Genomic DNA, 22,681 nt, shown 5'->3' on the forward strand with positions numbered 1-22,681 from the left:
ATTTATCATTGTATTTTTTCTCCTTTTATACCTTCATTGGGATAGATCAACTTTAATCCTGCTCATTTAAAAGTTATGCATTTTATTTTTATCTTACATTGTTTTCTTTTTGTTTATTAAGGTCAGTGTGTATTTTTATCTTTCCTCACCAGTTTTTGAGCTAAGATCAGTGTGTTTGCTTGGTATCACTTCCTTTTGAGTTCCAAACTTATTGGGAGCTCATTGAATGTCTTAATCTAGTGTTTAGTCCTGAATTTTTACAATTAGTAACCATAAAAATTTGTTTATAATAAACCTGTCTGAGTAATTAAGTAATCTTTATCTCTCAAATACTTTTAACATTCTCTTTGATTCATTTCTCTTCTAATAGGCTACTTTTACAGTTCTTTCAAAGATCTTTGGTTGATTAATTTTGGGGGCTTCTCTGTCTAAAAATATCATTTAAAATATACCCTTACTTTAAATTAGTGACAGTTAAAATTATAGTTGAAATATTTTCCTTTAAAAATATGTAAATATTGTTTCTGATAAGAAGTCTCATGTTGCTTTGTTTTTTGTAGATAATCTACCTTTTTTTTTCTCTCAAATCCTTCAAAATTTTCTTAGTCCTCAGGATTCTTGTATTTCCCTATAATGTATTTAAGTGGTTATAAATTTGTTTCCTCTAATATATGCTGGAGATATTCTCCAAATAAAACATTTGGATGTGAGAATGTACATGTGCAGGAAGGATTTCAGGCACTATTTCTCTAGATACTGAATCTTTTCCAACATCACCATTTGCTCTTCAGTCAAGACTTTTATCTCACATAAATTGACACTTATGCTTTTATTTTCCACATCTCTTATATTTTTCTTTATCTTTCATCCTTCATCCTTCCCTGAAATAGTCAGATGCTTAAAACTATTTTCCAGAACACTACTTGATTTATTTAAGTGTATCTGTTATATATTTCAAAATTCAATTATTTATTTCAAATACTACATGTTTATTTATTTATTTATTCATTTATTTGAAAGGAAGAGTTACAGAGAGGCAGAGGGAGAGAGAGAGAGAGGTCTTCCATCCACTGGTTCACTCCCCGATGGCCCCAATAGCCAGAGCTGCACAAATCCGAAGCTGGAAGCCAGGAGCTTCTTCTGGGTCTCCCACACCAGTGCAGGGGTCCAAGCGGTTGGGCCATCTTCTATTGATTTCCTAGGCTTTAGTGGAGAGCTGGATCAGAAGTGGAGCAGTAGGGTCTTGAACCTGTGCCCATATGGGATGCAGGCATTGTAGGCTGCAGCTTTACCTACTACACCACAGTGCCAGCTCCTGTTTATTTTCACATCCAGTATCTTCAAAGAGACTTTTTCTATTGTAACTGCTAGTATTTGCTACATGTTTCTGTAATATTGCTCTTTCTCTCTGAAGACATTTATTATGTTCCTTATCAATATTTTTCTTTTTAAATCTTTCATTGGTAGAGATTATCCAGTTTATGCCCGGGTACTTATATCCCTGGAACATATAATATTTCTCTCCATGTCAGTTCATGTTCCCTTTGGCTGATTTGATGGACACTATTTCCAGATAAGTCTTGGGGTTTCAGAAGGAAGTAGAATAGAGAATTTCTGGTGTTGCTACTCTCTTTTTGTCCTGTCCACACTGAACAATCATCTTCCTTAGATAATTCATTTTCTAGGGCCTCCTTCATGTTATTGTCCTTGCCCTGAACACATTTCTTTTAGAAACTGGTGTTATATTAAAATACATACACAGGTGTTGGTATCAAGAAGTATGAAGGGCCAAAGATTTTTTCTCCTACTTGCAATTTAATAACCTAGTCTGCTAAAGCTTCCAGGATGCTAGCAGAATACCTGAGACTCCTGCACATTAGAGAAAAAGGCCAAGTTATTACTCAAAGCAATAGTAGCAGTTAGACTATTTGCATATCCTTATGCTCATTCCTTATGCCTCAGTTCTCACATGTCCATGATGAGGCCAGCTGATCCCTGTATACCTGTTGGTTGTGTCCAAGAAATTAACCTCAAGCCTAGAAAACTTCAATCTTTCATAAAGGCTAGAAGTAAGCCTGCTGAAGTTTTGTCCTGGAGGAAAACATTATCTCTGAACAGTTCTGCCTTCTATACTTCTGTGAGGTCCTTTGTGTCCCCAGGCTATCTAAGAATACAAACATCTTTGAAAAGATAAAAAATTATAGAGAACTGTTTCCTAGTATAGGTGGATGCAATATTTTAAGAATCCACTTGGGGGACTTCCCAAGATATATATTGTTATTTATCCTTGATGTACACGTCTGTGCACACTTTAGTTGAGGATTGAACTTTTTTAAATTTATTTTTACTTAAAATGATGTTATTGTAAGAATATTGATCCTTGGAACCACACACACTTTCAGACATGCTTCACATGTTAATGATTTTTCTAAGGATTCTTGACTAGACTGCCATTCTCTTTCAAATACACCATATGCTTGTAGGGTATCTTTGGAAATATCAGTCATTGTTTAGAAAACCAAATATGAATAAAATAAAATCTCAATGATCTCAAATGGGATTTTGTGTTTCAAAATGTGCGAAAACTCAAATGAAACTCAGCATAAAGTTTTTAATTAGAATCCTGATCTCAGAAGATGAGTGATGCTATCTATCACTGAGCAGGATTTTAGCCTACTGTCATGAATGTGCTCCCCAAGTCAGAACATGCCCCCTGGAACAATGGGTGTGATAGGAAAAGGGGCCATGTGTCAATCAGGAAGCGCAAGCTGGGGCTTCAGAGGTGAAGTTGGGGCCCATGTACATTCTCAAATGGATTGCAGATTGGTTTTCTGACTAGATTTCTATGGATGGAATTTTTTTATATGTAGGACATGGGAAGGCACTTATTTCTTTAAATGGTTTTATAGGGAATATCTTCATCTTCTACACAAAGTGCCCCATCCTTACTGCTTTGGAAGAGTGGTTGAAGTGTAAGGGCATGAACTTTACATTGAAAATCCATCTGTCTGTTTCTCTAACTACAAATCCTGGGAAATCAGAGGAGCTTTAATAGATTCATCCTGCAGTTCACATAATACATATGCCAAATCAGCATGTGTGTATGTATACTGATGAAGGAAATTTAAATGGGCTCTTTCCCTCATTATTTTGATATCCAAGGAAGAACCCCCAAAGGGACTCTCTTTGTTAGAAAACTGATATTGTAAGAGCAATGTTTCTCATGTTTCAGATAACACTTTTATACTTTGCTTTAAGCCTTAAAGTAATATAACTACTAGGAAAGAGTAACTTTTTTTTCCTGTTTCTTGTCACAGTCTGACAGCCAGTAAGTAGTGTATATATCTTAGTTCTAACTTTGTTTATACTGATAAAAAAAAGAAGGTGGTGAATATTTTACTTTAAAACCAGGAAATTTTTCTTCCTGGATCTAAGTTGATTAAAGTACTTTTGAATTATGACCTTCCTTTTTTAAACCATGTTGAAGAAAATTAATATTTTCATACAAGTATAATTTACAAATTGAAAATATAACTAATTAATCATTTTAATTAAAAAGTAATGTTGAGCTGAGATGATTACTTGTACATGTTTCTGTAACATGCACCCTCCTCATTCTTACCATACCAATCAAAACATTACAGCTGACCAAGGAAGAGAGTGACAAACTTCCTTAATCCTTGATGCATTTCCGCTGGAAACAATGCAGCCAAGATCAAAATGATGACTCTAGAGATCATCTTCAACTCTCTTCTTTAGTCAGTAACACACTCATTAGTATCCCCCCAAGTGTCTAAGGAGAGTGCTATAGTTTGAATATGATTTTGCCTCTTAATTCTTGCAGATGTTTAACCCTCAAGACATAAATTATAGGACTGGTAAGGTGGAGACTCAATCCAGTTACAATGTTCAGAAGATGGGCATAGAAGAAGGTCCTTAGATCATCAAGGAGTACCCATGGAAGGTAGTTGTTTGGAGAGAATTGCCTGTAAAAGACTGAGAGGTGGGCCGGGATTCTGTCTCTTCTTTCTGGTTTGCCCACTGATCATTCCTTTGCACCTATTCCACCATTGCCAGCCTACTGGCCCACCAGACAGCTTAACAATGGGTCCTTCCTGATCTTGGACTGTGAGCCTCCAAAATCAAGAGAAAAAACAAACCTCCTTCCTTCACAATATTTATCTTAGATATTTATTTGTAATAATGAAAAGATCACTCATACAGGGAATGTGATGATGATATTCTAGCAACATGACATTTGTGAATCTTTTTGTTACTGGGGATCCAAAGCAAAAGCAAAGGCTACCAAGGGTTGTTGGGAACCTGACTCATATCTTACACCTGTTACCATCAGGCTAATTCCTGAACAGCAATGGGCACCAGTGGATGAGACCATGGCATAGCTAATCTTGCTGTCATACATGTAGAAACATGGAAAATGGCATTATGGTATCAAGAAATAAAAAGAAAGCAATGAAGAATATATTTTCCTTTTATGACTACTTGTGGCTCCATCTCTCCCCAGTTCTAAGAAACGTTGGTTCAATTAATAAATTATAGACATGCTTTAATCTCTAAGATATCCCTTTTCATATATGAAAAGAGGATTCTAACTAAGGGGAGAATAAATACATTCAATGAAAACATGTCAGTTATTTTTAGGGAAAATATATGTAAATAGAAAACCTCTATAACATTAACTTAAAAAAACGGTAGGATAAGTGAGAGGATTTTGTTTTGTTGAAGAGCTGATAAGATTGAATATATAAGAGAGATAAATTTTAGGCATTTACTTTGCATTTTCAACTTTGAGAGAACATGGAGATTGTGAAATTAGAGATAAAAAGGGAACATAAAAATATAGTGTGATGAGATTTATTTACTTGAAAGGCAGAGACAAAAGGCAGACTGACAGACAGTCAGAGAGATGGAGAGATATCTCCCTTCTGCTTACCCCACGAATTCCTGCAACAACCAGGGTGGAACAGACTGAAACTAGGAGCTGGGCACTCAACTCAGATCACCCAATGTAGATGGTAGACATTATGTGCTGCCTCCAATGGTGTGCAAGAATGCAAAGCTAGAATGGAAACGAGAGCTGAGACTTGAACCCAGGCACTACTCTGAGAAATTCCCAAACCCAGCATGGTGAGATTTCACTGGAGCTGGAGAGGAAAAGGAAAAACCAAAGTGGAAATTAAACTAGGTAAGTTCAATATTCAGAAGTATCATATATAATTATAAATTTGAAGCAATAAAGAACAAAAACCAGCCTCCAAAACCACGTAAAATAGCTAAAAATCATAAAATAATTAGAAATAAATTTTTAAAAGTTTCAAAGTCCATACTGTTAAACATACATATCTATGAGATATTAAAAAGGACTGAAGTAAATGGAAACACACATCATGCTTGTGAATTTGATGAATTAATCTTGATATTAGTTTAGTTATATGTATAATGCAAGCTCAATGAAAACCCAAACATGCTCTTTTATAGAAATTGACAAGCTGTTTCTGAAATTTATATGGAAACACAGAAATGTTGATAGCCAAAAAGCAATCTTAGAAAAGAACAAAGTGAAACTCATACTATATAAGTTCAAATTCAGCAATTACAGTAATCAGGACAGTGCTGAGTTAGAATAAGATGAGAAAAGTAGGTCACTGGAAAAGAATCAAGAGGATAGAAATAGACCTTTGCATATATAGTCTGAAAAGAAAGCCTTTTAAAAGAATTCTGCTTGATGAAAATGAAGCTGGATTCCTTCTCCAAGCAATACAAAAAATAAATTCAAGATACACCTATAAGAGATAAACTATACTTCCAAATATAAAAGCTACAACTATAAGACTGAGAGATGAAAATATAGGCTAATATATCCATGCTTTGGCAGAAATAAAGATTTCTTAGAGAGGACAAAAAATATCAATTATAAAAATGTAAAAAAAGGAACCCCATTAAAATTAAAATATTTTGTTTTTAAAAATCATTTTTAAGGAAATAAAAAGGTTGAAGAAAATATAAGTACATATATACATATATCATATTGTAAAAACATACGTATGTGAGTATATATCCCAGTACTTCCTTTTAAGCATTGGCTAGAGGTGGACATAGCTTCCTGTTGGGCTGTCCCGACACCATCTGTGGGGAAGGAAGCCAAGTGTTGACTAGTCTGGTCTCACACCCCCTTGTTAAGTTCAGCTCTCCACTAGACCCCTGAATGGGAAATTGAAGATCACTGTCTCTTGAGCCCATGGAAATCATAAGGCAAGGGGCAGTTTTCCTATAGACTGTTGGTTAGGGTAATGGATGTTTTGTCAAGAAAGCTATCTATTTCAATACTCATCCTTTTCCTGTACCTTTAGCCAGAACAAATATGCTTTGTAGGAGCTTATTTTATTTATGCTTATGGGCATTCTACATTTAAAGCTTCCATGGCATACTCTCAAGCATTTATGAAAGGCAATAAGGAAACCCAGGGAAATCACTGTGATGTCATTCCTCAATTCTTGAGGTTCCCTATTAGTGCACTCTTTCTTTTCCACCTTTCAAAATCTCCCCATGTTTGCTTATTATGTTGTGTTCAGGTTGGTGAGACGGAATGTAGCTACACACTCATGGCTGGAAGCAGAAACCTCCTCATTATCAAGGAAAGCATAAAACTACACAACCACTTTGAGAAAAGGCTTCACAGCTTCTCCTGAAGTTATATAACACTTACTTGGTCACCTTGGCAATTAAACATATGCTTCTGTTTTTCCTCTCCTAGGTATAAATTATGTATGCCTGTCTATATTCATAATATATTTCTTTGTAATAGTACCAAATACAGACAATGCATATGACTATTGAAAGAAAGGAAAAACAAATTGCGGTACTTTTATAAATGGAATACTACCCTGGTATGTACAACCGTATGAATGAATTCCTATACAAAGAAACCATGGTGTATGATTTCATTTATGTGAAGTTCTAGAACTAGTGCAAGTAATTTATGGTGGAAAAGAACAGAATCAGAGTAGGGCAAATAGGTGCTGGCAGGAACAGCGAGAGGAACTTTCTTGATTGACAGCATAGTTCTATACTTTCACTGAACTGTTGGCTACAGAATGAATAACTAAACTCCTAAAAATTACACTAAAGATCTGTTCATTTCACTGCATTTGAATTTTATCTCAATGAAACAAATCTTTTAGATAAACCGGTGCCCTGTAGTTAGGTGCATATACATTGATAATTGTTATATCTTCCTGTTGAATTGTTCCCTTAATCATTATGTAGTGTCCCTCTTTGTCTCTCTTAACGGTTTTTGTGGTAAAGTTTATGTTGTCTGATATTAAGATGGCTACGCCCGCTCTTTTTTCATTTCTGTTGGCATGGTATATCTTTTTCCAGCCTTTCACTTTCAGTCTGTATGGATCTTTGTTGGAAAGATGTGTTTCTTGTAAGCAGCAAATAGATGGGTTTTGTTCCTTAACCCAATCAGCCAATCGGTGTCTTTTAACTGGACAGTTCAGGCCATTCACATTCAATGTGACTAATGATAAGTGGTAACTTTGCCCTGCCATTTGCCAAAGATAAGTTCTAATATATGCTTTGAATTCCCTGTGATCTTTTGCTGTGAGGTTTCCTTCCTTGGTTTCCTTCCTTTACCTTCTTTCATGTTGATGACTGTGTTTCTGTGTTTCTGTGTGTAACACATCTTTAAGCATCTTTTGCAGGGCTGGACGAGTGGCGCCAAATTCTTTCAATTTCTGTTTGCTATGAAAAGTCTTTATTTCACCTTCATTCACAAATGATAGCTTTGCAGGATATAATATTCTGGGCTGGCAGTTGTTCTCTCTTAGTACCTGGGCTATATCTTGCCATTCCCTCCTAGCTTGTAGGGTTTCTGATGAGAAGTCATCTGTGAGTCTGATTGGAGATCCTCTGAGAGTAATCTGACGTTTCTCTCTTGCACATTTTAGGATCTTTTCTTTATGTTTCACTGTGGAGAGTTTAATTACAACGTGTCGTGGTGAGGATCTCTTTTGGTCGTGTTTATTAGGGGTTCAGTGAGCTTCCTGTACTAGGATGTCTCTGTCCTTCTCCAAACCTGGGAAATTTTCTGCTAATATCTCACTAAAAAGGCCTTCTAATCCTTTCTCTCTCTCCATGCCTTCAGGAACTCCTAGAACCCGAATGTTGGTTTTTTTAATAGTATCCTGCAGATTCCTGACAATATGTTTTAGATTTCTAATTTCCTCTTCTTTTCTTTGGTCTGACTGTATCCTTTCCTGTTCTCTGTCTTCTAAGTCCGATATTCTCTCTTCTGCTTCACCCATTCTGTTTGTAAGGCTCTCTATTGTGTTTTTCATTTGATCTATTGAATTCTTCACTTCAGTCACTATCACAGTTTCCTGTTGTACTAGTTGTTTCGTTTCATTTTGATTCCTCCTTAATATTTCATTTTCACGAGAGAGATTTTCTATCTTGTCCATTAAGGATTTGTGTAGTTCCAGAATTTGTTTTTGAGAACTTCTTAATGTTCTTATCAATTTTTTGAGATCTGCTTCTTGCATTTCTTCTATGTCATCATCTTCATAATCTTGAATTGGGGTGTCTTTTTCATTTGAGGGCGTCATGGTGACTTCCTTGTTTTTATTACCTCGGTTTTTGCATTTGTTATTTGGCATATTGGAGATATTTGGTTTCTTCACTGTGGTGCTTTTTCTTGTTATACTATGACTCTAGATTAAGTGGACTGTCTGTTTTTGATGGAGCCTTAGGGCTTGAGATGGGTGTGGCCTGAGAGCTCTGTTTGTTGTGCCAAAGGTGACACTCCCAGGTTAGGCATGGTGGACCTCTCTCTCTCTTTTTTTTTTTTTTTTTTGATTCAAAAGGGAAGTAATTCTGCACAGCTGAACGAAGTTGGAGGTAGTTAGCAGGCAAATGATATACCCACAGGAGCCAGAGATCGGAAGCTCTTTCCCAAGGACCACACAGGGAATCTGTTCGGCCCTCAGAGTGGGCTCAAATTCTCCTTCAGTCTCCCACTGGGTTGCCAAAGTTACGGAATTGTAGCGTCTCTGGAGAGTGCTCACGTGAATTCCATGAGTTCTCTCCCCCACCGTCTCTTTTTTCACAGTCTCAGTTCAGTAGCACCACAAATTTACTAGGTCCTAATCTCCTGTTAATTCGCCCCGCCCAGAGTCAGGTTTTTCTGCTAGGCTCAGGGCCGGTGCAGACCTGAGGTCGCTCTGCTTATGACGTATGTCCAAGATGGCGCCTGCTCTTTGTCTTGCTCGCCCTTGAGAGGTGAGCAGAGAGAGAGAAACCCGTGTCCGTACCAGTCACCTTTTTTTTTTTCTCTCTCTCTCTCTTCCAGTTAGCCTGGTGAACTCCCCCCCCCCCCCCCGGGGGTCGTTCCCTCTAGTCTCCTCTCTCTGCTTGCCTGCCGGTGTCTCGGGCTATTGAGGTTCGGCTCACCTCGCGTTCCAGCGCTGGTGTGTTGAGTCTGCTGCTGGTGTCCCGAACTGTGGGCTCCCACGCTCTCCACGCAGGTCTCTATCTCAATGAAATAAATGACAATAATATACATGTTCTAAACTTTGTAAAAATACATGAATGTTCCTGACTAGTAAATAAATTATTAGGCAAAAATGATTTGACTAAGGAAGAATTTTAAAAATCTAAGAAGCACATCTACGGACTCAAAATTTTCAGTGGAAATAGATAAAGGTGAAAACATTGAGGAAATTGGAATTACTATATGGGACGTCACTGTTAAGCAGCTTTTTCCCAAGGAGTGGCAGGGGCCAGGCAGCTCAGCTTCATGAAGGTTCTCAATGAACATGGCCCGCAGGCACTCAGCACTGACCCTTGCCACAGCCAAGATGCCAAAGAAGGTCAGCCCTGCCGAAGGGGCCGTGAAGGGAAAGAAACCTCCTTCTGCAAAAGTGGAAACAAAGCCCAAGAAGACTCCAGGGAAGGATAAGTCATCAGACAAGAAAGTGCAAGCAAAGGAGAAGAGGAGAAAAGGGAAAACAGGCCGAGGTGGTTAACCAAGAAGCTAAAGATTTGGATGCAGAAAATGGAAAAACTCAACATGAAAAAAGAGGCCAGCCTCTGTTGAAGCAGAAGAGCAAGAAGCCAAGTCTGATTCAAATCGTATGCCATGTCTTGTCAGTGGTCCCTGGCTCCCTTCTTGTATAATCCAGAGGAATGATTTGTCAATTATTTTGTAAATGCAAGTTTTTTAATAGCTCTAGAAACATTTTGGAGAAGGATGGAAGCCCTCTTTATCCCATTTTTAAAATGTAAATGAGTTTTTAACAGGTGAAATCATTTATTGGTTGTTTGTTTATTTATTTATTTTTTGGTACAACCAGAAGATAGTGGGATATTGAATTATGGGAGGCTTTGACTGTTTTGGATGTCAGCTTAATATTCCATAAGGGGGTGATTTTTATATCCTACAATAAAATGCATACTAAATGACAATTTTTGGACACAATGGTGCATTTAATCTGTCTTGAATATTTTCTATTACTTCTCCTATGTTGCTTCGTAGAATTGTTTCCCCATAAACAACTCTTTGTTGCCCTGTCAGAACTGTGTGCACTCTGTAACATCTTTGGTTGTGGTAGTCTAGTTTTCTTAATAGTTTTCCAATGTACTGTGAAAGATTGAAAATATGAGTGTGTGTGTATGTGATATTAAATTGTGAATTAGTGGGATTTATGAAACAGCAACATTTGAACAATTGGTACTCAACTGCCTCTTAAGGAAGAGTTGCTTCCAAACTTAAAGCTGGAAAGTCACTGGAACAACAATGCATGGCTTTTCAGATTTTCGGTATGTATGCTAAGAATTTTGTACACATTGAAGGGCCTGTGTATTGATTCTCAACACCAATAACATCTCGATTATGCACAACAAAAAAAGAGTAACTTTTTCTCAAATGGCAGAGGAAATAAAGCACTGACAGAGCATGACAAAAGAAACTATGTCACTTACAAAGTGAAGAAAAGGATTTGTAACAGGAAGAAGAGAATAGAAACAAACTGGAGACAAGAATCATAGATCCAAGGGAACTAGACTAATACTCAGATCAAAGGATGTCACTGTGAACCATGCACATTAAGTTTTCAATTTTCTTAAAGATTTAGTGGAAAGCAGAATTAGAGAGAGAGACAGAGAAAGAGAAATCTTTCATCTGCTCGTTTGCTCCCAAAATGGCTGCAAAGGCTGGGGCTGGGCCAGGATGAAACCAGGACCCTGAAGCTCTATCTGGGTCTTCCACGTGGTCGTCCAGGTATTCAGGGGTCCAGGTATTCAGGCCCTTTCCTCTGCTTTCCCATACACCTTAGCAAGGAGATTGATCACAAGTGGACCAGCCAGGACTCCTATTGGATGATAACCTTCAAGTGCTTTAATCTGCTGAAGCACAACACTGACCTGCATTAAGTTATTTAAAAAGTTAATAAACAAGGGTGGGCATTGTGATGCAGTGGATTAAGCTACTGCTTGCAACACCTGCATCCCATATTGGAGTGCCAGTTCAAGTACTGCATACCATGCTTTTGATACAACTTCCTGCTAGTAAGTAAAGCCTCTGCCTGGGATGTCAGCATCCTTTATTGGCACAGATTTGAGACCCTACTGCTCCTCTTCCAATCCAGCTCCCTTGTAGTGGCTTGGGAAAAGCAGAAGATGACCCAGGTGCTTGGGCCTCTTCCACACACATGGTAGACCTGGAAGAAATTCCTGGCTTCTGGCTTCAGCCAAGTCCAGCCCTGGCAGTTGCTATAAATAATAATAAACCTCAGAATGTCAGTTTTGCTGATATTCAGTATAGTTTTTTGGTACTCTGTGTATTAGTTACCAAAAATCAGAGACAACCTATGATAGTTATCTTTGGGGACTGGCTTATTTCATTTAGCATAATAGTCTCTAATTGCATCCATTTTTGTTGCAAAAGACAGGATTTCATTCTTTTTCATATACTATAATTTCTTATCCAGTCATCAGTTGTTAGATATCTGGGTTGATTCCATCTTAGCTATTGTAAGTTGAGCTGGGGTACAAATGGGGTACAAATGAGCATGGGGGTACAAATAACTCATATGCTGATTTCATTTCTTTTGAGTAAATTCTCAGGAGTGGAATAGCTGGGTCATAAAGTAGATGTATTTTCAGAGTTCTGAGAAAATGCCATACTGTATTCCATAAAGGTGATGCTAGTTTACATTCCCACCAACAGTGTATTTTTGCGTACCTAACCCCCCAAATCCTTGCTAACATTTAATATTTTTTGACTTTTGGATATAGCCATTCTAACTGGTGTGAGGTGAAACCACTTGGTATTTTTTATTTGCATTTACCTGATGGCTAGTGATCCTGAGCATCTTTTCATGTGTCTGTTGGCATTTGTATTTCACCCTTTGAAAAATGTCTGCTCATGTCCTTAGCTCATTTCTTAACTAGATTGCTTGTTTTGTTGTTGTTGACTACCTTGAGCTCCTTTCCTATTCTGGAAATTAATCCTTTATCAGATGTGTAGATTGCAAATATTTTCTCCCATTCTGTGAGTTGCCTCTTTATTTTGTTGAATATTTCCTTTGCTGTGCAGAAACTTCTTAGCTTGTTGTAATACTATTTTTCTGTTTGTGCCTTTATTGTCTATGCTTCTGGAGTCTTATCCAAGCACTCCTTTTCTATGCCAATGTCTAGTAGTATTGTCTCTATGTTTTTCTTTAGTAATTTGATAGTTTTAGATCTTAAGTTCAGATCCTTGATCCATTATGTGTTAATTTTTGTAGAGTGTAAAATAGTGGTCTTGATTCGTACTTCTGCATGCAGAGATTCAATTTTACCCAACAGCATTTATTGAAGAGAATGTCCTTTCTCAAGGGATTGACCTTAGCTTGTTTATCAAAGAGTAGTTAATTGTAGATGTGTGGATTAATTTCTGTGATTCCTAATTTGTTCCATTGGTCTGTATTTCTTTCCTTGCACCAGTCACAGGCTATTCAGATAGTAACAGCCCTGTTATATATCTTGAAATCTAGTATTCTGATGCCTCCAGCTTTATTTTTATTGTTTAGGGTTGCTTTATCTATTTGGGATCTCTTTTGATTCCATATGAATTTTAGAGTTTTTTTTCTAGATCTTAGTAGAATGTCCTTGGTATTTTGATTGGTATCACATTGAATCTGTAAATTGCTTTGGGTAGTGTGGACATTTTGGTGACTATCAATTTTTCCAATCCATGAGGATGGAACATTTTCCATTTTTGTATCTTCTTTATTTTTCTTAATATTTTATAATTTTTATTGTAGAGATCTTTCACATCCTTGGTTAAATTTATCTCAAGATATTTAAATTTCTTTGTATTGGTTGTGAATGGGATTGATCTTACAAGTTCTTCTCAGACAGAGTATTATTTGTGTATGCTTTTGCTATTTGCCAAACTCCCTCATAAGTTCCAATGATCTCTTAGTATAGTCTTTTGGTTCTCCTATGTATAGGATCATATCATCTGCAAACAGGGGTAATTTAACTTCCTCCTTTCCTATTTGTATTCCTTTGATTTCTTCTTGTTGTCTAATGGTTCTGGCTAAAACTTCCAGAACTATATTGAATAGTAATGATGAAAGTTGACATTTTTGTCTGGTTACATATATTAGTAGAAAAGGTTCCAGTTTTTCCTTAGTCACTGTGATGCTGGCTGTGGATTTGTCATATATTGCCATGATTGTGTTGAAGTATATTCCTTCTATATCCAACTTGCTTAAGATTTATATCCTGAAATAATTTTGTATTTTATCAAATGCTTTCTCTGCATCTATTGAGGTAATCATTTTGTTTTGTTCCTTCAATCTATTAAAATGATGTATCATGTTTATTGATTTGTGTATGTTGAACCATCCCTACACTCCAAGGATAAATCCTACTTGATCCAGTGAATGATCTTTTTGATATGTTCTTGAATTTGGTTAACTGGTACTTTTTTGAGGCTTTTTAGATCTATTTTCATGGGGACATTGGTCTATAGTTCTCTTTCTTTGTTTTCAGTTTTGGAAATATTGTGATGCAGCCCTTATAGAAGGAGTTTGTGAAGATTCCCTTCCCTTTAGTTGTTTTGAAGAGATCAAGAAGAATTGAGATTAACTATTTAAAAGTTTGTGATAATTCAGCAGTGAAGCTATCTGGTCCTGGTATTTTATTAGGTTTATTAGTTTCTTTATTCAATCTCCATCTTGGTTATGGATCTATTTAGGTATTCTGTCTTCATGACTCAATTTTGGTAGATTGTATGTGTCAAGAAATCTATCCATTTATTCTAGAATTTCCAATTTTTTGACATAGGGTTCTTTGTAGTAATTCTAATGATTCTTTTCATTCCTGTGGTACATATTGCAACATCTCCTTTTTCATCTCTGATTTTATTAATTTGAGTCTCCCCCTGCTACACAGACACACCTTTTTATGGTTAGTTGAGCCAATGGTTTATCAATTTTGTTTATTTTTCAAAAATCACCTCTTCATTTCACTGATTTTTTTAAAAAAGATTTATTTGTTTAATTTAAAGGCAGAGGTACAGAGAGAGAAGAGAGAGAGAAAGAGAGAGAGATCTTCCATCTGCTGGTTTACTCTCCAAATGCCTACAACTACCAAACATGGTCTGATCTGCAGCCAGCAGCCAGGAGCTTCCTTCAGATCTTCCATGTGGGTGAAGGGACCCAAGGACCTGGGCCATCTTCTTCTGTTTTCCTAGGCTCATTAACAGGGAGATAGATCAGAAGTGGAGCACCTGTGATTCAAAATTGGTGCCCATATGAGATGGCAGCACCACAGGCAGCAGCTTTGCCAGCTACACCAGAGTGCTGCCCCTTCACTAATCTTCTATATCATCTTTATGGTATTAGTTTTATTTATTTCTTCTGTAATATTTACTAGGTCCTTCCTTCTGCTAATTTGGTGTTTGATTTGTTCTTGTGTTTCTAGATCTTTGAGATGCTCTGTTAGATCATTTATTTGATGTCATTATAATTTCTTTCCTCTTGACACTGATTTTGCTAATCCTATAAGTTTTTTTTTAACTTTTATTTAATAAATATAAATGTTCAAAGTACAGCTTTTGGATTGCAGTGGCTTTTCCCCCCCATAACTTCCCTCCCACCCGCAACCCTCCCATCTCCTGCTCCCTCTCCCAATCCATTCACATCAAGATTCATTTTCAATTATCTTTATATACAGGAGATCAATTTAGTGTATATTAAGTAAAGATTTCAACAGTTTGCACCCACACAGACACACAAAGTGTAAAGTACTGTTTGAGTACTAGTTATAGCATTAATTCACATTGTACAACACATTAAGGACAGAGATCCTACATGAAGAGTAAGTGCACAGTGACTCCTGTTGTTGAATTAACAATTGACACTCTAACAATTGACACTCTTGTTTATGGCGTAAATAATCACCCTAGGCTCATGTCATGAGTTGCCAAGGCTATGGAGGCCTTTTGAGTTAGCCGACTCTGATCATACTTAGACAAGGTCATAGTCAAAGTGGAAGGTCTCTCCTCCCTTCAAAGAAAGGTACCACCTTCTTTGATGGCCTGTTCTTTCTATTGGGATCTCACTCGCAGAGATCTTTCATTTAGGTGTTTTTTTTTTTTTTTTTTTTTTTTTTTTTTTTTTTTTTTTTTTTTTTTTTTTTTTTTTTTTTTTTCCAGAGTGTCTTGGCTTTCCATGCCTAAAATACTATCATGGGCTCTACAGCCAGACCCAAATGCCTTAAGGGCTGATTCTGAGGCCAGAGTGCTGGCTTCAGACGTCTGCCATTCTATGAGTCTGCTGTGTATCCCACTTCCCATGTTGAATTGTTCTCTCCCTTTTTTATTCTTTTTTTTTTAAATTGTTTTGTGACAGGCAGAGTGGACAGTGAGAGAGAGACACACAGGGAGACAGGTCATCCTTTTCCGTTGGTTCATCCCCAATGACCGCATCGGCTGGCGCACCACAAAAGGTGCAGCGTGCTGATCCAAAGCCAGGAGCCAAGTGCTTCTCCTGGTCTCCCATGGGGTGCAGGGCCCAAGGACTTGGGCCATCCTCCACTGTACTCCCGGGCCATAGCAGAGAGCTGGCCTGGAAGAGGGGCAACCAGGACAGAATCCAGCAGCCTACCGGGACTAGAACCTGGTGTGCCGGCCCAATAGGTGGAGGATTAGCCTATTGAGCTATGGCAGCGCCGGCCTACTTTTTTATTCTATCAGTTAGTATTAGCAGGCACTAGTCTTGTTTATGTGATCCCTTTGACTCTTAGACCTATCATTATAATCTATTGTGAACTGAAATTGATCACTTGGACTAGTGAGATGGCATTGGTACATGCAACCTTGATGGGATTATATTGGAATCCCCTGGCACATTTCTAACTCCACCATTTGGGGCAAGTCAGCTTGAGCATGTCCCAAATTGTACATCTCCTCCCTCTCTTATTCCCACTCTTATATTTAACAGAGATCACTTCTCAGTTAAATTTAAACACTTGAGAATAATTGTGTGTTAATTACAGAATTCAACCAAAAGTATTAAGCAGAACAAAAAAATACTAAATGGCATAAAGTATTGTACATCAACAGAGATGACAAGGGCTAATCAATCACTGTTTCCCATAGTGTCCATTTCACTTCACCAAGTTTCCTTTTTGATGCTCGGTTAGTTGTCACCAATCAGGAGGAACATATGATATTTGTCCCTCTGGGACTGGCTTATTTCACTCAGCATGATGTTTTCCAGATTCCTACATTTTGTTGCAAATGACCGAATTTCATTGTTTTTTACTGCAGTATAGTATTCTATATAGTACATGTCCCATAATTTCTTTCCAGTCTACTGTTTATGGGCATTTGGGTTGGTTCCAGGTCTTAGCTCTTGTGAATTGAGCTGCAATAAACATTAAGGTGCAGACAACTTTTTTGTTTGCCAATGTAATTTCCTTTGGGTAAATTCCAAGGAGTAGGATGGCTGGGTTGAATGGTAGGGTTACATTAAGGTTTCTGAAGAATCTCAAGACTGACTTCCATAGTGGCTTAAACAATTTGCATTCCCACCAACAGTGGGTTAGTATCCCTTTTCCCCCACATCCTCGCCAGCATTTGTTGTTGGTAGATTTCTGCATGTGAGCCATTCTATCCGGGGTGAGGTGAAACCTCATTGTGGTTTTGATTTGCATTTCCCTGATTGCTAGTGATCCTGAACATTTTTTCATGTGCCTGTTGGCCATTTGGATTTATTCTTTTCAAAAATGTCTATTGAGGTCCTTGGCCCATCTCTTAAGTGGGTTGTTTGTTTTGTTGTTGTGGAGTTTCTTGATCTCTTTGTAGATTCTGGTTATTAACCCTTTATCTGTTGCATAGTTTGCAAATATTTTTTCCCATTGTGTTGGTTCCCTCTTCAGTTTCCTGACTGTTTCTTTTGCAGTACAGAAACTTCTCAATTTGATGCAATCCCAAATGTTAATTTTGGCTTTGACTGCCTGTGCCTCCAGGGTCTTTTCCAAGATGTCTTTGCCTGTGCCTATATTTTGCAGGGTTTCTCAAATGTTCACAAATAATCTGATGGTGTCAGGTCGTAGATTTAGATCTTTAAACCACGTTGAGTGGATTTTTGTGTAAGGTGTAAGTTAGGGGTCTTGCTTCATGATTCTGCACGTGGAAATCCAGTTTTCCCAGCACCATTTATTGAATAGACTGTCCTTGCTCCAGGAATTGGTTTTAGATCCTTGGTCAAATATAAGTTGGCTATAGATGTTTGGATTGATTTCTGGTGTTTCTATTCTGTTCCATTGCTCTATCCATCTGTTTGTCTGTAAAGTACCATGCTGTTTTGATTACAACTGCCCTGTAGTATGCCCTGAAACCTGGTATTGTGATGCCTCCGGCTTTGTTTTTGCTGTACAAGATTGCTTTAGCTATTCGAGGTCTCCTGTGTCTCCATGTGAATTTCAGCATCATTTTTTCCAGATCTGAGAAGAATGTCTTTGGTATTTTGATTGGTATTGCATAGAATCTATAAATTGCTTTTGGTAGAATGGACATTTTGATGATATTGATTCTTCCAAATCATGAGCATGGAAGATTTTTCCATTTTTTGGTATCTTTATATTTCTTTCTTTAATATTTTGTAATTCTTATTGTTCAGATCTTTAATGTCCTTAGTTAAATTTATCCCAAGGTATTTGATTGTTTTAGTAGCTATTGTGAATGGGATTGATCTTAGAAGTTCTTCCTCAGCCATGGCATTGCCTGTGTATACAAAGGCTGTTGATTTTTTTTTTGACAGGCAGAGTGGACAGTGAGAGAGAGAGAGAGAGAGAGAAAGGTCTCCTTTGCCGTTGGTTCACCCTCCATTGGCCACCACGGCCGGCGCGCTGCAGCCAGCGCACCGTGCTGATCTGATGGCAGGAGCCAGGTACTTCTCCTGGTCTCCCATGGGGTGCAGGGCCCAAGGACTTGGGCCATCCTCCACTGCACTCCCAGGACACAGCAGAGAGCTGCCCTGGAAGAGGGGCAACCGGGACAGAATCCGGCGCCCCGACCGGGACTAGAACCAGTGTGCCGTCGCCCCAAGGCGGAGGATTAGCCTAGTGAGCTGCGGCGCCAGCTAGGCTGTTGAATTTTATGCCTGGATTTTATATCCTGCTACTTTGCCAAACTCTTCTATGAGTTCCAATAGTCTCTTAGTAGAGTTCTTTAGATCCCCTAAGTAAAGAATCGTATCATCTGCAAAGAGGGATAGTTTGACTTCTTCCTTCCCAATTTGTATCCATTTAATTTCTTTTTCTTGCCTAAAAGCTCCGGCTAGAACTTCCAGAACTATATTGAATACCAGTGGTGAGAGTGGACATCCCTATCTGGTACGAGATCTCAGTGGAAATGCTTCCAACTTTTTTCCATTAAATAGGATGCTGGCTGTGGGTTTTTCATAAATTGCTTTGATTGTATTGAGGAATGTTCCTTCCATACCCAGTTTGCTTAGAGTTTTCATCATGAAAGACTGTTGTATTTTATCAAATACATTCTCTGCATCTATTGAGATAATCATGTGGCTTTTCTTCTGCAGTCTGTTAATGTGGTGTATCACATTGATTGATTTGTGAACATTGAACCATTCCTGCATACCAGGGATAAATCCCACTTGGTCTGGGTGGATGATCTTTCTGATGTGTTCTTGCATTCTATTAGCCAGTATTTTATTGAGGATTTTTGCATCTATGTTCATCAAGGATATTGGTCTGTAATTATCTTTCAATGCTGCATCTTTCTCCAGCTTAGAAATTAAGGTGATGGGGGCTTCATAGAAAGAATTTGGGAGGATTCCCTCTTTTTCGATTGTTCTGAATAGTTTGAGAAGAATTGGAGTTAGTTCTTCTTTAAATGTCTGATAGAATTCAGCAGTAAATCCATCTGGTCCTGGGCTTTTCTTTGTTGGGAGGGCCTTTATTACTGTTTCAATTTCTGTCTCAGTTATGGGTCTGTTTAGGTTTTCGATGTCTTCCTGGTTCAATTTAGGTAGGTGGTATGTGCCCAGGAATCTATCCATTTCTGATAGGTTTCCCTGTTTGCTGGCATACAAGTCCTTGTAGTAATTTCCTATGATTCCTTTTATTTCTGTGGTGTCTGTTGTTATGTTTCCTTTGTCATCTCAGATTTTATTGATTTGAGTCTTTTGCCTTCTTTTTTAGTTAGTTGGGCCAATGGGGTGTCAATTTTGTTTATTTTTTCAAAAAACCAGCTCCTCGTTTGGCTGATTTTTTGTAATGTTTTTCTTGATTCAATCCTGTTGATTTCTTCTCTGATTTTAATTATTTCTCTTCTCCTACTAGATTTGGGTCTGATTTGCTGTAGGTTTTCTAGATCCTTGAGATGCATTGAAAGCTCATCTATTTGGTGCCTTTCCAATTTCTTGATGTAGACATCTATTGGGCTCTGGAGCCATGGGCATCCTTGCTCTCCCGGTAGGTTGTCCGTGTCACATCCACTAGATCCGGAAGTGTTTCCTCTGCAATATTTTCCCCGAGCCTTTCCCTGAAACTACAGTAACTCCACTTTTATTAAACTATCTTTTCCTGGACTATCAGTGTGTGCCCTCACTATTCTGCCATCTTGGCTCCGCCTTTATTTCCTTTTTGATTTCTTCTGTGACTCACTGTTCATTTCTCCATGTGTTTACATATTTTCTAGAGGTTCTTAAGTTGATGCTTTCCAACTTCATTCCATTGTGATCAGAAAAGATATATGATAGGATTCCAGTTTTTTTAATTTGCTGAAACTTGCTTTATGGCCTAGCATATGGTCGTTCCTGGATAACATTCCATGCACTGATGAAAATAAGGTGTATTTTGCAGCTGTGGGATGAAATTTTCTATAGATATTAATTAGATCCTTTTGGTCAATACTGTTAATTAGCTCTATTGTTTTTTGATTCTTTTCTAGTTGATCTGTCCATCGATGAAACTGGGATATTGAAGTTCCCCATTATTATTGGATTGGTGTCTGTGTTTCTATTTAGGTCCACTAAGATTTGTTTTAAATAACTAGGTGTCCTAGCATTGGGTGCATATACATTTACTATAGTCACATTTTCCTATTGAATTGATGCCTTAGTCATTACATAATGTCCTTTCTTGTCTTTTTTTTTTTTTTAACAATTTTTGTGTTAAAGTCTATTTTGTCTGATACTAGGATGTGTACTCCTGCTTGTTTTTGATTTCCATTAATATGCAATAACTTTCTACATTCTTTTACTTTCAGTCAATATATTTGTTTGTTGCCAAGGTGTGTTTCTTTTAGGCAGCATATAGATGGGTCTTTTTAAATCTGTTGAGCCAGTCTGTATCTTTTAATTGGAGAGTTTAGGCTATTTACATTCAAGGTTCCTGGCATTCTTCCATATATATTTTCCTATTGTTTGCTTTAGATTTCCTTTATACTTTTACAAGGGGATTTTCTGCCTTTACATTCTTTCATAATGCTGACTATCTCTGTTTCTGTGTATAGCACATCCTTAAGTATTGTTTGTAAGGCTGTATAAATGGTGACTAATTCTTTTGATTTCTGTTTGTTTTGGAAAATCTTTATTTCACCTTCATTTATAAATGAGAGATTCACTTGGTTCAGTATTCTGGATTGACAGTTTTTTTTTTCTTTCAGGATTTGGGTTATGTGTCTCCATTCCCTCCTAGCCTACAGGGTTTCTGATGACAAATCAGCTGACAATCTAAGTGGAGATCCCAATGATAACTCTCATGTGTTGAAAATGTGGAATTCATTCACATAGTTGACTGTCTTTGGCAAAAGAGCAAAGGACAACGGAGTAACATAACATTAGTACTTAAAATGACTAGAACAGTGGACATCCACATTTTCTAGAAAAAGAATCTAAATACTGACATTATATTCTTCAGAAAAATTTACTCAAAATGAATCATAGACCTAAATTTAAAATTCAAAGCTTTATAATCTTAAAAGTTAATGTGGGAGAAAATGTAGATGAACTTGGGTGTGATGATGATTTTTTTATATAATTTCAAAGGTACCATCCATGAGCTAATTGATAGGCTAGAGTTTATTAAAATTAAAAATGTATACTCTCTCAAAAAATTCGAGACAATAAAAGACAAGCTATAGATTGGGTGAAAATAATGTGCAAAATACATGCTTGATAAAGGACTATTATTCAAATTATACAAAGAATTTAATTTAAAAATGGACCTTAACAGACACTTCAATAAGGAAGACAAAAAGGTGAAATATAAGCATTCAAAAATTTGCTCCACATTTTATATCATGAGATAAAGGCAATTTTTTTAGATTTATTTTATTTATTTGAAAGAGAGATTTACAGAGAGAGGCAGAGACAGAGAGAGAGGTCTTCCTTCCCCTGGTTCACTCCCCAGATGGCCACAATGGCCGGAGCTGCTCCAGACCGAAGCCAGAAGCCAGGAGCTTCTTCTGGGTCTTCCACATGAGTGCAGGGGCCCAAGGACTTGGGTCATCTTCTACTGCTTTCCCAGGCCATAGCAGAGAGCTGGATTGGAAGAGGAGTAGCCGGGACTAGAACCGGCACCCATATGAGATGCCCACACTTCAGGCCAGGGCTTTAGCCCACTGTACCACAGCGCTGCCCCGAGAAAGGCAAATTTAAACAGCACAACACAGGGGTGAGCATTTGGTACAGTTATTAAGATGTTGCTTGGGAATCCTAAATTGAAGGGGCTGGGTTTGAGTCCCATTTCCACATCCAATACCAGCTTCCTGCTTATGCACACCCTCCAAGACAGCAGCTAATGGTTCAATTGTTTGGGCCACTGCACCCACACAAGAAACCTAGAAGGAACTCCAGATGCCTGCCTTCAACCTGCCACAGCCTGGGCTGCTGTGGGTATTTGGGGAGTGAACCAGCAGATGGAAAATCTCAATTTATCTATCCATTGATTAATTTTTTTTATCTCCCCTCTGTCTTTAAAATAAATATAAAAATAAAGATTTAAAATGACAAATGCAATGAGATGCACACCTATCAGAAAGACCAAGAATTTGTACAATGACAGAGCCAAATGTGAGTGAGGATGTGGAACAACTGGAACTCCCATTCTTGCTGGTGGGGTCCAGAATGGTAAA

General features: G+C 37.7%; 1 protein-coding gene across 1 annotated transcript in view; it reads left to right on the plus strand.

Moving 5' to 3' along the window:
* The window catches only part of C6H8orf34 (chromosome 6 C8orf34 homolog), a 491,602-nt gene that overhangs the window by 268,911 nt on the left and 200,010 nt on the right, over positions 1 to 22,681 (plus strand).

The sequence above is a fragment of the Oryctolagus cuniculus genome, chromosome 6, assembly GCF_964237555.1.
Source record: "Oryctolagus cuniculus chromosome 6, mOryCun1.1, whole genome shotgun sequence".
NCBI lineage: Eukaryota > Metazoa > Chordata > Mammalia > Lagomorpha > Leporidae > Oryctolagus > Oryctolagus cuniculus.